A 15,512-nucleotide genomic window follows, 5' to 3' on the forward strand; every position below is an offset into this window, starting at 1 on the left:
TCACATCAGGGTGTGATTACTTTTAGTGACATAACACACTCAGAGCAAAGGGCAGACACTTAAGTGTGAACCTGAGTGTATACTAAAGTACAGTCCTGACCCTGAAGGAGCTGCAGGAAATACCATTTCTCCTTCTGCCTCCTGCTGCCTGCTCCCCATCAACAGCCTCCCAAGGAGGCTCTATTCTGAGGTCTAGCACAACTGCTTGGGTCTTCTTGAACTTGAAATTCATGTGAAATTCAGTGTTGCCTTGTATCCATAGCCTCTTTTGTTTCCTTACCATCTTGAATCCTTCCTTGCTCCCTGTGGATGCTAGACCTGTCTGTTATCATTTCCTAGGGTCCTAGAGGGCTTTTTCTGGGGATTCAGGTAGGGCTGTCTGTCTGCCCAGTGGCGTCTTCATTTGTGCTGATTTGCCTCTATTGTTAAGGTCTGTTTAGGGGTGTGGAATTCTGCTCTAACTTTCCTTTCAAAATCCCTCACTCCACTGTCATTCAGTGTCCCTTGGTCACAGTGAGAGTTGGCCGATGGCTTTGTGACTGTCTGCAGAGAGTCAATTTTCACTGGTTCATTTAGGGTTTTCTCTCAATTATCCCTTTCAGCATTTTTGCTCTAATGTTTGGTGTTAGAAATCTTTTCCTGTTTACTCTGACAGGTTGCTGTGATATACACATGAATCATCTGGAGGGGTCTCACTCCCTGTCCACCCAACCCACATCCACTTATATGATCACCAGCTGCCTGAGTGTGCTGCCACCCTCCTGTTGGGAACACTGCAGATTTCCTGGGCTGGGTGTGGAAGGTTGGGTCCCAGAAGACAGGCCACAGACTCCCCTACTTTTACCCTAAGCTCTAGGGCTTTACAGGAATGAACTTCTCAATCTGCTTTATTCCTGAGATAATTTCCAAAGAACAGAGTCATTCCTAATGATTTTAATGATTAATTTTCAGTTTTCTGCTTGTTTTCTTAGTCTGTTGTGCTCAGAAGGATGCACCAAGTTGCTCGTGGCAGCAGAGCTGGCTGCACCTTCCCAAGTGAGTTTAAAGCCTGTTGTTGCCTCCCTGAGGGGGATGGGATGGGCAACTTGGTGCACCACACAAGTACCTGTGAGCCTGGAATTGGGCTGGGTGCAGCTGGGTGCAGAGTGCTAGGGCAGCATGTGCAGCATCTGGGCTCCTTCAGCAGCACCTGGATGGGAAACCAGGGTTTGGGCTTAGTGCTCTCTTGTACAGAGAAACCAAACCCTAAGCACCTGCTGAACTCCAATCTGGAGACGCTTGCACTCACAGGTGTGCACAGCAGTGTCTACAAAGATTCTATGTAAGTAATAGGATTGACACATCAGTCTAAACCTGGGAGACAATGGGACAAGGACACATGCCAACATCAGGATCTCAAAGAGGAATTGCAAGTGTGGAGAGGAGGAAACACAGGAGAGCTGGAGCTCACTCAGAAAGGCTCCTGCTCCCTCAACAGCATAGTTAAAATTATTCTGAAATAATTTTAGACGTGGAAAATTTAAAATATAAACCCAGATGATGGGAACGAGCGGTCAGCCAGAAGGAGTTTAAGGGCTCCTGGTCTGTCCACAGCAGGGCTCTGCCCTCACAGTCTGCGGCTTCATAAGCAGCCACAGGAAGGATGTGTGAGGCTACAGACACAGGGCTGGGCAGGAGAGGGACCTGCTGGATTCCCTGAGGTGACCACTGCACATTTCACCTGTGCTCTGACCCTACACACTCCTCCAGGACTGCGCACAGTCACTATATGCCAATCAGAAATGAAACCATGGAAACAACACCCCCCCCACACACCCATTTTCCTTCTCAAGCTCCCAAGCTCCCCTTTCACCAAACCCCATGTGATTATGCAAAGGGACAATCAGCATGGACACAGTGCTGCTGAGGGGTCCAGTCTGGGATTTCATCCCAGGGATTTTTTTCCCCACTAATGCCATTTTTATGTTCCTGGACCTAATTTCAAATTCCTTTCTTTTTTTTTTTGGGGGGGGGGCAGGGATTAGTTGTCATGTGTCTTTATTTTCCTACCATCTGTGATGGGTTTTTTAAATCTTTTCTTTCCTGAACTTGACACTTCCAAAGGGTACAGATAAACTATTTTCCCAGAGTGTCCCTCTGATCAGGTTTTTCTTTTTCTTTTTTTTTATTGATCAGATTCACATTATATATGTTTATAGGAATGTTTCAGAAAGAATGCTTCTCATTGCCACATCATATCAGGGGTTACAAGTGACAATGTGACATTTCTGGGGAGGATCAACAAATGTGACTATGAAGCACTGTGTGTGAGGGAGATGAGGTCAGGAAACCTTCCTGGTCACAGCTTCTCTGGTATTAGCAATAGTCTTCCTCGAGCTGAGCCTGTGTTTTTAAGATTCAGTTCTGTTTGAACTTGCTCTCCAATACAGAAGAGTGAAGAAATAAATTGTTTTCACTCAAATGACAAATGATTCCATGATGGACACTAATGGCTGAAATGGAGAAAGGATCAGAAGAATGGGCTAATTAAACCATGGGAGAGTCCACTAGAGAAGAGCTGCGGCTGAGTCACATATTTGGGTAAATGAATGGACATTTCCACCACTGGGTTCCTGCTGAAGTCAAATGGACAGATGGAGCAGGTAAAGAGCTTCTTCCAAGGGACTGAGAGGTAGAGCTGCCCTTGGTGACACTGGGTGCACTCTATCTGGAGTTACAAGGACAACAAGCCACCACTGCTGAGGAGAAGTGGATGTCGCTGGTGAGCAGTCTAGGGGAGGAAGTTGAGGTCACAGGCCACACAGACACAGCTCTCCCCAGTCTTCCTCTTTGGAGACACACATTTGCTTCCTTCAGTAGAGGCATCCCCCTGAGATTTAAATTATTTCATCTCCCCGAAGAATGCATAGCTCCAAATATATGATACTTGTGTCCAGAATTCTGTGGTTTTCCTTGTTTCAATTTATTTTCAATTTGACAATAAACAGGATTTTGCCCTTAGAGTTTTAGTAAATAAAAAAACAGAGGGGAGGTGAGAGGTTCTTCTAAAATTTAACAGCAAAGAGGAATCACCAGATATTCAAGGAAAACTAAACTTGTTAAGGGGAAGTTGCAATGTGTCTGGGACAGTGGTAAAGAGCCGAGCACTGCAGTATGACAGCATAGGGAAGAGGACACCAGTTCCTTAGAAGAAAAAATGGAGGAAGGCTGAAATGTGCCTTATCTCATATTTGTAGCTCAGATTTACTTGACACACTGTCTGAGACAAACTCCTGAGCTGGCACCCACTTCCTAAAGGTCCTCCTTCTCCCTTCCTTGGCTCCCAGCTATTTCCACCTCAGCCCAGCCTGGCCCTCCTCTGAGCAGGGTGCTGGTCCCTTTTGAGGTCCTGTGAGTGTCCTGCCCACAGTAGAGTGCAACACCTGCAGCCCTTAGCCAGACTGTGAGTCATAAACCTAACCAGACCTGCTCCCACAGAACCAGGCAAGATCATAAGACAAAACTCAACACAGAGAAACATGATGTATCATATTCAAATAGTTTGGGCATAAATATAAAGCATTGCATAAGTTGTTCCTAAGATTTTAAGAAACTGTCAGCTTGAGTCAATGTCTGAAAGGTAATCCATACATGTTTTTTTCTCAGTTGTCCTACAAACTGAATGGAAATAGCCAGCACAGATCTTATTCTGCAAGTCACTCATATGTAGAAAGAATCCCATAGATGGCAGAGCACCAGAGCCAGGGACCTGCTCCTGGTCTGGGGGAGTTTCTGGCACCATGGTTTCAGCCAGAGTGAGGAAGATCAGTGCTGAGCTTTATTTTTAAACCTGAGGCAGAAGCAGGTATACAGCCCACATTCTTCTCTTGTAAAGAACCTCAAATAGCTATCGACATTTCTGATTCCAACCACAGGTTCTCACCACAGGGAACTCAGGGTGGCTCCTGTGCAGACACCTAGGCATGGTCCATCCTAAACAGGACCTCAAAGATCAGTGTGGAAGAAAAAGGGTCACAGGTTGTCATTTGTCATTGGGGCTGAGGTACATCTCCTGTGTCTGATTTTTTTTTTTTAATATTGTCAAAAATCTCAGCAAATGCACAGTTTCCCATTGTCCTTTTCCTCATTGAGAGGATTTTTTCACAGCTGCTGAGGACTGAGGAAACTTGGCCACCTGATCCTGTCTCTGGAGCCAGGAGGGGACTATGCACATAAAGAGATGTGAATGTGAGCCTCATCTCCAGAGCCGTGACCTGTCACCTAGAGAGATGCCACACTTTCTCCACCTGGATGAGGAGTGCCTCCCTCCTGGTCCTCCTAGGCACTCATCTTCATGATCAGGTCACCCTCCAAGGACATTTTCTATCATATTTCCCATATGAAACAGACCCTCCTGCTCACAGCAATTATGTTAAGTATATTTCTTTGAGTGTCATTTACTGTGTCTGCACTATTTGGGGGATATGTATGGCACAGAGGAAGGGAGTGTGGCCAGCTCTCTCACTGTTACATATTGGAGCCTTCCCTGGGTGTGATTTGCTCTGTGTCCATAGAGTCTGTTCAAAATGGCTGTTGGAAGGTGTATGCATAAAATTCCTTGGCAGGCCTCAGGCTGACCCAGGTCTCTCTTTATTCACTTATGTTTTCTTATATTCTGCACATATAAGTGCAGAGTGTGCTGGGAACTCACATCCTGAGGTAAAGGGGCAGCAGACTGGCAGAGTCCAGGCTGTTCATCCTCCCATAGGAAAAAAAATGGCTGAAATCATTTGCATATGGATATGCACCACCAGGAGTATAAACCACAAGGTGAGATACCTTTCTCAAATAAGGCACATCCTCCTCAACCCCTTGGTCACTAGCAGATCTAAGGCACCCTGGGGCCCTTTGCAGGTAATAAGTTTAATAGTTTCATCTCCCAAATTGCTCTGGTAGAACAATTGTTCAATTTTCCCACACCCAACAAAAATATGTATAAAATTATAGAAAAAATAACATCTCTATTTGCACACAACAGTACACAAATAACAGTTTCAATTAGAACTGTTGCAGGACAGGTACTCTAAATGATTCAAATGCCCCTCCCCTTTCATCCCTTTCATTCTGAAGCAAGGGACAGACAGTGAACAAGGCAACACCATTTCTCCTGCTTCTATTCTGATCCCCTAGACTTCTACCCTGAGACCTTCTCTCTGAAAGGAATTGGAAGTTCTCTTAAATTTTCCATTTTGCATTCTAGATATGACATTTAAAAGGATCAACTAGTCTGCATTGTGGGAAATTACAAATGATCCACATAGGTGCCTCATTTTCATGCATGGTTGGGTCTAACCCCAATCACTATCATAAAAGAAGGTCTTAAGAAATCACCTACTAAGAAAGAAAATGTCAGGGGACTCTTTCAACTTTATACAGATAAGAACAAATTCAGGAAGATTTTCAAAAGATCCAAATACATATATTGTAATGTTTCAGGACCCATGCCATGTGTTTGACCTCACCTGAAAAGATAGTGTACTATTACTTAGCCAAACTTTAGCCTTGAAAGGGAAGGAGCCCACCCTAAAAGCAATGTGGGGAAGAGCTACATCTTCCCATGCCACAACAACATAGACTATGGTGAGCCTTATTGTTTTTCTGGAGCATGAGTTAGTTTCAAAATATAAATTTTTATATACAACCTATTATATTCTTCATTTTATAATTCTGTTAAAGTTAAAATCAAATTATGCATTTGATAAAAATTAAGGCTCTATTTACCATAGTCCTTTTGCAACTCAATAATGTTGGCCCTGACATAGCTCCCAATTGACTCTTGCCAAGTTTTCTGCCAAATTAAGATCATATATCCCTTATTATTAAAACACTTGTACTACATTAAACTCTTTTCTATACCTCAAGATTAATGATACTATGACTTTTGCCAGCTTTTTATTCAATTTTAATAAATAAAAAAGGGGAAAAGCAGGACCCTAATGCCCAAACTAAATCTCACAAAATATCTCAAATGTTTTTCTTTAATTTTGATACTAACCATCTTACTGCTGCTGCACATGGTTCAGTAAGTTAAATCAGATTTCAAATGATGGAATTTAACACTGTCATCATGGAAACAGCTGAAAAACCTGACACAGGCAGGTAAATCCAACCACAGAGTTGACAGCCATGCAGGCTTCTCCAGATGCCAGGTAAGAGAAACCTATAAAGAGACTTCTGTGGCCCCATTTCCCCAAGTCCACTTTAACTTACAATGTGAACTGGAAAATCCATCCATGTGACTGGGTTTAATTATACTAGTTAGAGTGGCCAGCTACCTGAATGTTGATCCCTTGATAAGCATGCTGGCTGTCTAAGGGTATCTTTTGAGGAAAAGACAGCATATGGGGAGCCTAGACCAGCCAATTGTACTGGCCCTTGTGACTCAATGCCATATATGTTAGGACAGTTAATAAAATGGGACAGTCTCATAACAAGCCAGTCATTTCTGCAGAAATCCACCAATACCTTACTGTCCTAATAATTCTGCAATATAATAATTTGACATCTTTCCTAAATGGAAGAATTGTGCAAATACCTTGCCAGTACAACATAAAGTGTCTAGAAATAGTGGATATATTTTAGACTGGTCTCCTAGAATTGACAGAAGACAATTATGTAAGGATGCTATGACCCCTGGAGGTTTCATTGTTAATATCCTAACCTTCAGAGAAGGTGGCATCAAAAAGGATGTTTGGTGCTTAATTTCAGCCTCAGATGTCCTGTATTATAGTGATAGCCCCCTGCCGAATTTGCAGGCAGGAATCATCAGGAGGGTTCCTGCTATGGCCTGCAGGCCTGAGTTCAATCTCCATAGACTCTAATTTTTGGAAATGTGAGATGTAAAGAAAGAGTGATAAATATCTGGTAGCCTGTAAAAAATGCAACTTAGCTAATTGCATCACTAGGTATAATACCAGGAAAAGAACAGTGATCCTTCACCAGCCCACTTTTATTATCAGCCAAGGTCTCAGAACAGTGGTATATTGATGTTGGTGTTCAGATTTTATAACAGATGCATGCTCAGTTAACCATACCTAAGTGAGCTCTTGGTCTCATAATCCTTGGAGTGGCTCTTTAATTTCATTCTTTGCTTCTATGGTTACAGCCTCAATGGCTATATCAAAATACTTCTAGAGCCATCTAAAATCAGATAAATATTGATGAAAAGATTGAAACTAAATTGAATGCTCTAGAAGCAACTGTAATAAATATTGCTCATGAGCTTTCTACTCTAAAGTGATTATAACCATATCTGTTACTACAGCTAAAAACAATGGCATTGAAAAAATGTTAAAAATCATCTAATGAGTATTTGGCAGAGCAGTAATAATAATAGCCTGCATTTTTTTAGTTACATTACTATATCCAGGACATTGAAAAAAGTAAAATTGATCTTTTGGATCCTACTTCTCTAGCTGATGAAATACTTTAAGAGTTAAATGGCTTTAATTCTGGAAACATGCTGAAACAGTCTGCATGGCATATTATTTGAATGTTATTTATGCTATTAATTCTCTTTTGTATTGTTCCAATAAAACTTTGTGTCCTCAGAACAAGAATCCAGGAACTCAAGATAATAGCTCATCATTTATTCTTTCAAAGTATAATGTGGGTGGCCACCCATGAGCTGTTAAGCATCCTCTCTCAGCCTTGAGCCCAGGGGGTGTTGGTCTGGAATTGAACACGGTTTGGACTGTGGGATGCACATGGCCTCCACCTTCACTCAGCAAAGAAATCCGCTTTCCCATAGTTCTGGGCCTGGCCATTACCCATTGGGGTTATGGCAGTCCACCTCTGCCTTATTTGGTGAAGAACATTCTGTCAAAAATTCTTTGTTAATGTTCTTATAAATAAAGGGATTCCAGGTGCACATGCTCTCTCACTCTCTTGCCTTCCAATGTGAAAGTAGGACCCTTAAGGTCACAGAGCCATCCTGCCCTTGATTTGAAAATTATGTCTGTGTGTTGTGTGATTTTTCACTTTCTCCTTACCTCAGTGTTTTAGCCAGCCCATTTAAACCCAGTTTGTCTCATCTGAATAGGTCATGAACAAAACCCTGTGTAGACAGATGCCCTGCAGTTGGATAAGTGGGACCCTGTGTAGACAGATGCCCTGCAGTTGGATAAGGGGGACCCTGTATAGATAGATGTCCTGCAGTTGTATAAGGAGGACCCTGTGTAGACAGATGCCCTGCAGTTGGATAAGGGCACTGTCTGACTCTGTCCCACCTCCTAGGGACAAGGGTTCCAGAGCAGGTCTTCAGGTAAGACCTAAGATGTCTTGCCTTTTGAACCCTCTTAGTGTGGACAAAGTATCACAGATACAGTAGGGAGGTGGAGGGAATTATCATCATACAGGTCAGACCAGTGTAGGGAAAGAGTTGGAGAAGAGAGAGGGAGAGGCTGTGGGGTGTGCAGACAGAGGGAGCTGTGCTCTCAGGGTTCACAGACTGGGTGTGGCCACCATAATATCAGGTTCATTCCATGAGGATTTCAATGCACATTACATGGGAAGAGTGACTTTTCAGGTGTGAATGCATGGCATTTACAGGAGAGATAATCCTGAATTAGCCAGGAGGGCTAAGTGCAGTCATAGCCATCCTCCTGAGAGAGAGAGACAGAGGGAGATTTAACACAGACAGAAGAGGGGAGGTCGTGTGAACACAGAGATAGAGACTGGAGTGATGTGGCCATGGCCAGGGAGAATTTCAGCTTCTAGAAGCTGAAGACATGTGGACACACTCCCTCTGGCTCTGCAGGTGGCCCAAACTGCCAACACCCTGATGGTGGCTCACTGGAAGTGAGTCCTTCCTATGTCCTGCAGAGCTGTGCTCCTGGGCATTGCTGTGGCTTCCAACCACTCTGTGTGTCCATTTGTTACAATAATCCTTGAAAACAGGGTAGACAGGGCTCAGGAACCCCAGAGCTAGGTCTGTGTGCTTGTGCCTCCTGCTTCCTTTTTTATTGCTGCACATAAGTGAGTTGTTAGGAATTTGTAAGTTGGAAAAAAAAAGCCCATGGAAACCTGTGAAGCATACAGTAGCTTGTGGCTGCTGTAGAATAAATATTGATGACTCCTTGAAGAAAATGATGAATGCATGGGAATTTCCTACACGGTGAATTTTTTTCTGTGTTCTTCAAAGTGCATGGAAAGAGGGTTGGGATGTGTTCCTAAGGATTATCTGGTTCAACTCTCAATACCCTTGATACATTTTGTGCTGCATTTCACTAAACCATCAAATCGCAGGTCGTTTTCTGAGAGCTACGAGTCAGTGATGCAGGACTATGACTTAAAGGCAGGTAAACCTTTTTTACCTGAAGTACATCTTCTAATTGGTGAGATGCATTTCAGAGAAGAGTGTCAAATCCAGAAAGATTCTGTAAACTTGACTGTTCCTGCTGCCTCCACCCACACCATGCTGACCATGATCCTAATGTCTCTTCCTCATTCTCCCAATTCATTTCAGATTTGGGGGCAGGGTGTGTTATGCTCAAATTCTGGACCCCCAAAAGAACACCAGAGACCAAGATCGATGTAAGCAGCAAAGAGTTGTTTATTGCAAGCTAGCTTGGTCCTCCATGCACACACACAGCAACTGTTGATGCTGAGAGGCCCCGAGCCCAGGGTTTGTAGCAGTTTTATACACTCTTTGGGGAAGGCAGGGACTTCACATACATCATAGCATATCTTAGCAAATCATCACACACCACGGGAAAATCATAAAACAACTCTAAAACATGATTAGCATATTCACTGGTGGGAACAAGTTGGGTAGGTGTGATTGGTTACTACAAGAGGGGGATTCATTTGGACTGACTGGTTTAAGCCAAGAGAGTTGTATGTGCTGAACTACATAGTTTCCCAACATGTTATCAACCATCATAGACTACTGGGAGAGTCACCTAGCATCCCAGGTATTTCCCTGTCTCATGCTGATTGGTGGCTGCTAGTGGGTTGCTATGGGTCCCCACCTAGCCTGACTGAGTTAGGGACACTTGGCGCAGCAGATCTCTCCTATTATTTGTAGGTAAACAACTCAGCAGGTTGGGTATGTGCCTAGGAGTGCTCTTTGCATCTTTCCAAGGACAAGGGTCATGACCCCTTCCTTGGAAAGGCTTTGCTCTGAGGTAGAGGCTCTTTTTTCAGGTGCATCTCCATATCCTAGGTCCTCTCTTGTTCTTTTCTTCCCATCCTTCTGATTCACTTCTTCCCTCTCATATTTAATCATGCAAATATAATCATCCCCTCTTAGACAAAGAAAAATAAGACATCTAACTGCCCTCCCCATCACCCCCCTGTCTGTCAGCTATGCCAAGCTCCCACATCAGGCAATTGGCAAGAGGTTGCATGATCCACACAAGAGACTTTCTGCCTAAGAACTCTTTGCAAATTCTCCCTATATTAAAATGGCCTATGGCTTTTGTCAAAAATACACCAAATCAGGACATGGTTGAAATATTTTGGGAATCAGAGGACTGAAACCCTCTCAGGGAGACTATAGAAGAAGATCTCATTCCTCTCTTCCCATCCTGCTTCAGCTCCAACAGAGCACCATGGCCCCCTTGGCTTTAAGCAGCACAAACTGATTATCTCCCAGTTCTGAAGTCAGAATTGGTTCTGAGCCAATATCAAGGGCTCCGGATAGCTGAGTTCCTCCAGGAGGCTCCTGTGAGCGAATCTACCTCAAACCTTTCTATTTCCTAGTTGTACCCATCCTACCTGGTCCTGGCCCCTTCTCCATCACTCAGGGCCCTTTCCATGTTCAAGGCCTCTGTCTGCTTGAGATTCCCTCTCTCAACAGTGAGGGCTATATTGGTCTTTTCCAGGTAATTCTGGACACACTCCACATTGTATAATTCTCAACTCAATCCATGCTCCAAATTCCTTTTCCATATATGGTGGTGTTCATAGACTCCTGCAAAAAGCCACTTGAGGAACTCCTCTCATGGAAGATGGGGAAATTTAGGTTTGGCATTGAGAACTATGCCTTGGCTCCTCTCACTCAATTGATTTCCCAATGCACATGACCTCTGTCTTCACTCTACTAGGACGATCCCTCTGGTAACTCTGGTGCTGGGCACAACCCATTGGAAACTGGGCATCCCACCTCTTACCCATGCTGTGCCAATGTCCACAAATCCCAAAACATCATAGAGTTTATATATCTTCCTCTATTTATGTCTATTTTTGTTTTTACTTCCAAAGCATAAACTATCCCTTTGTTTCTTTCATGCCTCCTCCTTATCCTCCAAGGGTCAGTAACACAGAACTGTGCTTATGTCATGGGCCAGGCTACATGTGCAGTGACCACACAGACTCCATTTTGCTCTGAGACTCCACATCATGTAAGAAAGTGCTTCTCCCTGGGAACGCCTGCCTCTTTGCCCCTCAACAGTGGCTGGCACAGCATGTTTGGCAGCACAAAATGGAAATTCTTTTACATTGTAAAACTGTTCTTTCCTTCATTCCCATTTTCCTTGGATAAAGTACCATGTGAGCGATTAATTGTCTAAATGTTAGTAACATTTTTTTTAACTGTACTCAACTAGGCAGGTTTGAGCCCACTCCCTTTTCTGCTTATAATTTTAGATCTCATGATATTTGTTTATGATTTTGAATTATAGCAACAGCCACTTATGTTATAATGTGGTTTTGGACTATAAATGGTGTACTCAAGCCCCAAGAGTGGGTCAAAGGGTGTAGACTTGCAGCCTCCTCCTTGGCTCACCAGCTGGTGGATCCAGACCACCAACTGGTGAATAACATTTCCATCTCTTGCTCTAAGATGGACATGGCAATGTATTGCAATCTTGCCTTAACACTTAAAACACAAGAACAGGCTGTCTTCAACCAGGAAATACTACAGATTACCCCGCACAGCTCATGGGGTTGACTGGGTCCTGTGGCCCCAGGAAACCATGCTCACCCCAAGAAAATCTGAGCTGTCCTGGTCTGACCTGGGACACCTGGACACACTGAGCCTATGTTGATTGACTACGTGGAGCCCGCCCTGCAGCTGTGCCCAGCCAGCCCAGCCCTGCTGATTTACATGTGCCCACAGCACAGCCCACTGCCCTGAGGACTTCTTAAGAGGCTGCTCACATTCTGTGCAGGAGACAGATCCAGTCAGTACACAGCATGGCCATGAGGGCCCCTGCTAAGATCCTGGGGCTCCTGCTGCTCTGCCTCCCAGGTAAGGAGGGACATTACTGGTGATTTACTAATCACAGTGTGGTCAGTGTTTCCTGGCTACTCAGGAAAGTCCTCTTGCAACATCATTACTTACAAGGATATCTCTTTTTATGTTTCCAATATCAAGTGTCAGATGTGACATCACGATGACCCAGTCTCCATCCTCCTTGCCTGTGTCTCATGGACACAGAGTCAAAATCACCTGTAGGGCCATTGAGGACACTAGAAGTTATTTAAACTGGTATCAGCAGAAACCATGTCAAGCTCCTAAGCTCCTCATCTATCATCTATCGTGCAAACAGTTTGGAATCTGGGGTCCCCTCAAGGTTCAGTGGCAGTGGATATGGGACAGATTTCACTCTCACCATCAGCAGCCTGGAGCCTGAAGATATTTCCACTTATTTCTGTCAACAATGTTTGCATTCCTCTCTCACAGTGATACAAGCCATGACAAAAACCTCCCAGGGAGCAGAAGTGTGAGGTTGGGCTGCCCCAGCTGCTCCTCCTGCTGCCTCCACCTGCTGAGGGCACTGCTCAGAGGCACCAGGCCCTGAACATTACAAGCGGGGTTTGTCTGAGGGTCCAGGTGGCTCCTCTGCACCCTGACCCTTCAGCTCAGCTCCAGCAGGCAAGGAGCGCACTGCTATGATAAAGAAAATAATTTAAGACCTAAAGAGACTGAATTAGGCTGTATTAGGGGTTGTGCAACAAAGACAGGCCTCTCCATGTATTCCACATGGAAATATTTTAGACTTTATTTTTGAGGGTAGATTAAGTATCCAGGAAATTGGGGTGAAGTACAAGGTCCTCCTGTGTCCCCCATGCACCCACAGCCCCTTCTTCACCACCCCCAGACACTGTTGCTTTTGTTACAATTCATCAATGTCTGCCCAAGTCTCCAGGTCACTCCAGGGTCAGTTTGCTCATTCTGTGGAAATAGACAAGTGGACAGTGATGTGTGTCCAATATTGGGCCTGGCACAGCTGAGATCACACCCTCACACTGTCTGAGCTCCATCTGCTCTTTACTCCCCCTCAGTCCCTGTGTTAGTGGTTGGAATGAGTCACAGCTGTGATGTGCTGAACCTCCCCTGTCACAGCAGACTCCAGACCTCTGTCAGGGACCAAGCTCCAGAAAACCCTCCCTTGCAGAGCCCAAGGGTCACTGTCCTCCTGTCCCACCTCCAAGTGAGTCTGTTCTTGATATAAAAATAATCCAATAAACCTGTTTTTGATGAAAAAATAAAATCTATGCAGCTCTCACCTGGGCAGGGGACACACTAGTCAAAGGTGACCCTGGAGCCCCAGGACTCCTAGAGAGGTGTGCTCTGAGCAGGGAGCTCAGGGGCCAGGGGGTAGGTCCCTTCCTTCCTCAGCACCTGCAGAGGCTTAGGGGAGAGGCACAGGGGATGCTGGTGACTGGAGCTGCAGAACCACTGGGACCATCTGTGCTGCTTCTCATGGGGTCATGGGTGACTCTGCCCAATTGATGAGTGCTGCCTATGGGCCTGAGAGACCCTGGGAGCAGCAGAGGGTCTCACAGAGGCTCTAGAAATATTCATGTTGAGGAGCATGAGTCTTGGCTGGTAGCTCTAGACCAAAAGCCCCTGGACACCCCCTCCTATGGTACGTCTGCACCTTATAGGGTTCTTCAGGCCCCTTTTTTTCTTTGCCAAAACTACAACTTTGGCATCCCATGTGGGTCACATGAGCCAGGTGCCAACCTCCTGAGAACAGAACATGTTTTAAATTCCTGATGAACTGTTAATCTTTTGTCCTAAACCATGGACAACTACTTGAGCAGAGGGATCACCTACATTTCCTGTAGAATCTTGCCTATTGAAGAAAGAAGAGGAACAGCTTCATAAATTGGGGAGAAAAGATCAATGCTCAAAACTGTGGAACCCCAGACTACAAATCACGCATCTTGATGCTGCATAATGTCACAGGAGAGTAAGCACAGCAGACAGTAACAATCCTGGGAACCAGATGTAGAAATCCCAAAACGGGAGCAGTAGGTCCCCGCTAAGTTAGTCTTCTTATGATGATGATGAGCATTGTCACCATGGAGACCACAACACCAGAATCAAGAGCCTCTCATGTTCTGTTAGATGCTCTTTGAAGGCCTGATCCTTTTTAGGTTGAAGTCCAAACTACCAGGAAGGTGCTGTTGGTGTAACAGCTGCACAGATGTGCCCTGCAAGATCAAGGGAGTCTGAAGACTATCTTTATGTAACACAGTCTGACAGAGACTGAGCCCAGTCTCACACAGAAGACCTGACTCAGGCCCAGCCTGACAGCATTAAGTCATGGGGTGGACACTGTGCAGCTGTGGTGAAGCTCTTAGAGCTGAATGGTGCTGATTCCAGGGGAAGGTGGAGCAGCCTCAGTGCAGAATCTTCCTTGAAATGCAGAGAAAGGTCAGGAGACCAAGAGTTTAGGTTTTCAGAGGAAGCAGCAGATGGACAGGGTATGACAGAGTGTCCATACTGTCATGGAGATCAGGCCCTGAGTTGGTTGGTGGCTGCATTGTGCAGGATGGAGTGGGTAGACCACAGGAGGAACCTAGGAAGAACACTGTGGTGCTGCTCAGCCCTCTCATCCATTTCAGGGAGGAGGAGCAGCTCCCTGGGGCTCAGGCAGCCCTGCTCCTTCAAGCAGGGGTGGTTGACATTGCATGGCCTCTGCTGGGCCTCAGGGAGGCATGTGCTTTGCTTGTTTCTACAGAAAATATGGTGGCTTCAGGGCCTCAAGAAAGTGGGACAAGGAGCAAGTAAGATGTACACCTGAAGGTCAAGTTCTGATGGACTCCCCATTTCAGCCTGAAGCTGTCCTGCCCAGGAGCAGAGCACTGGGCACAGGTGGGATAGAGTGACCTGGGGTGGCAGCCTTCTCCTTTCCCTCTGAGTTTGCCCAAGCAGCATGTCAGGGAAACTAGCTGACTGGTGAGGCAGGAGGACTTGGGGACTCCATGATAATAGGAGCCTGCACTAGCCTCTGCTGCTTCCAGGGCTTCCCTCAGTGAGCCTCCCATTATCCCAGGGAGGAAATGCTGAGAGTCATTGGGAGAGTCCTGAGGCCTCTGTTCTGGAAAAGTCAGAGGCTCTTGGCAATGGCAGCAGTGCCCCAGCCAGCGAGACTTTAAATTGGGGAACAGTGTGGACATGTGGACATGACTGGTCTCACATGCATGGCAACATACATATCAACACTGTATGGTTCATATGTGAAACACTTTCCAGTACTGCACAAGCTGGTGTGCCGTAGGCCTGATGCACACTC

This window comes from Marmota monax, unplaced genomic scaffold (genome assembly GCF_021218885.2).
Source record: "Marmota monax isolate L192 unplaced genomic scaffold, Marmota_monax_Labrador192_F-V1.1 WCK01_AAM20220418_F8-fsc00330, whole genome shotgun sequence".
Classification (NCBI taxonomy): Eukaryota; Metazoa; Chordata; class Mammalia; order Rodentia; family Sciuridae; genus Marmota; species Marmota monax.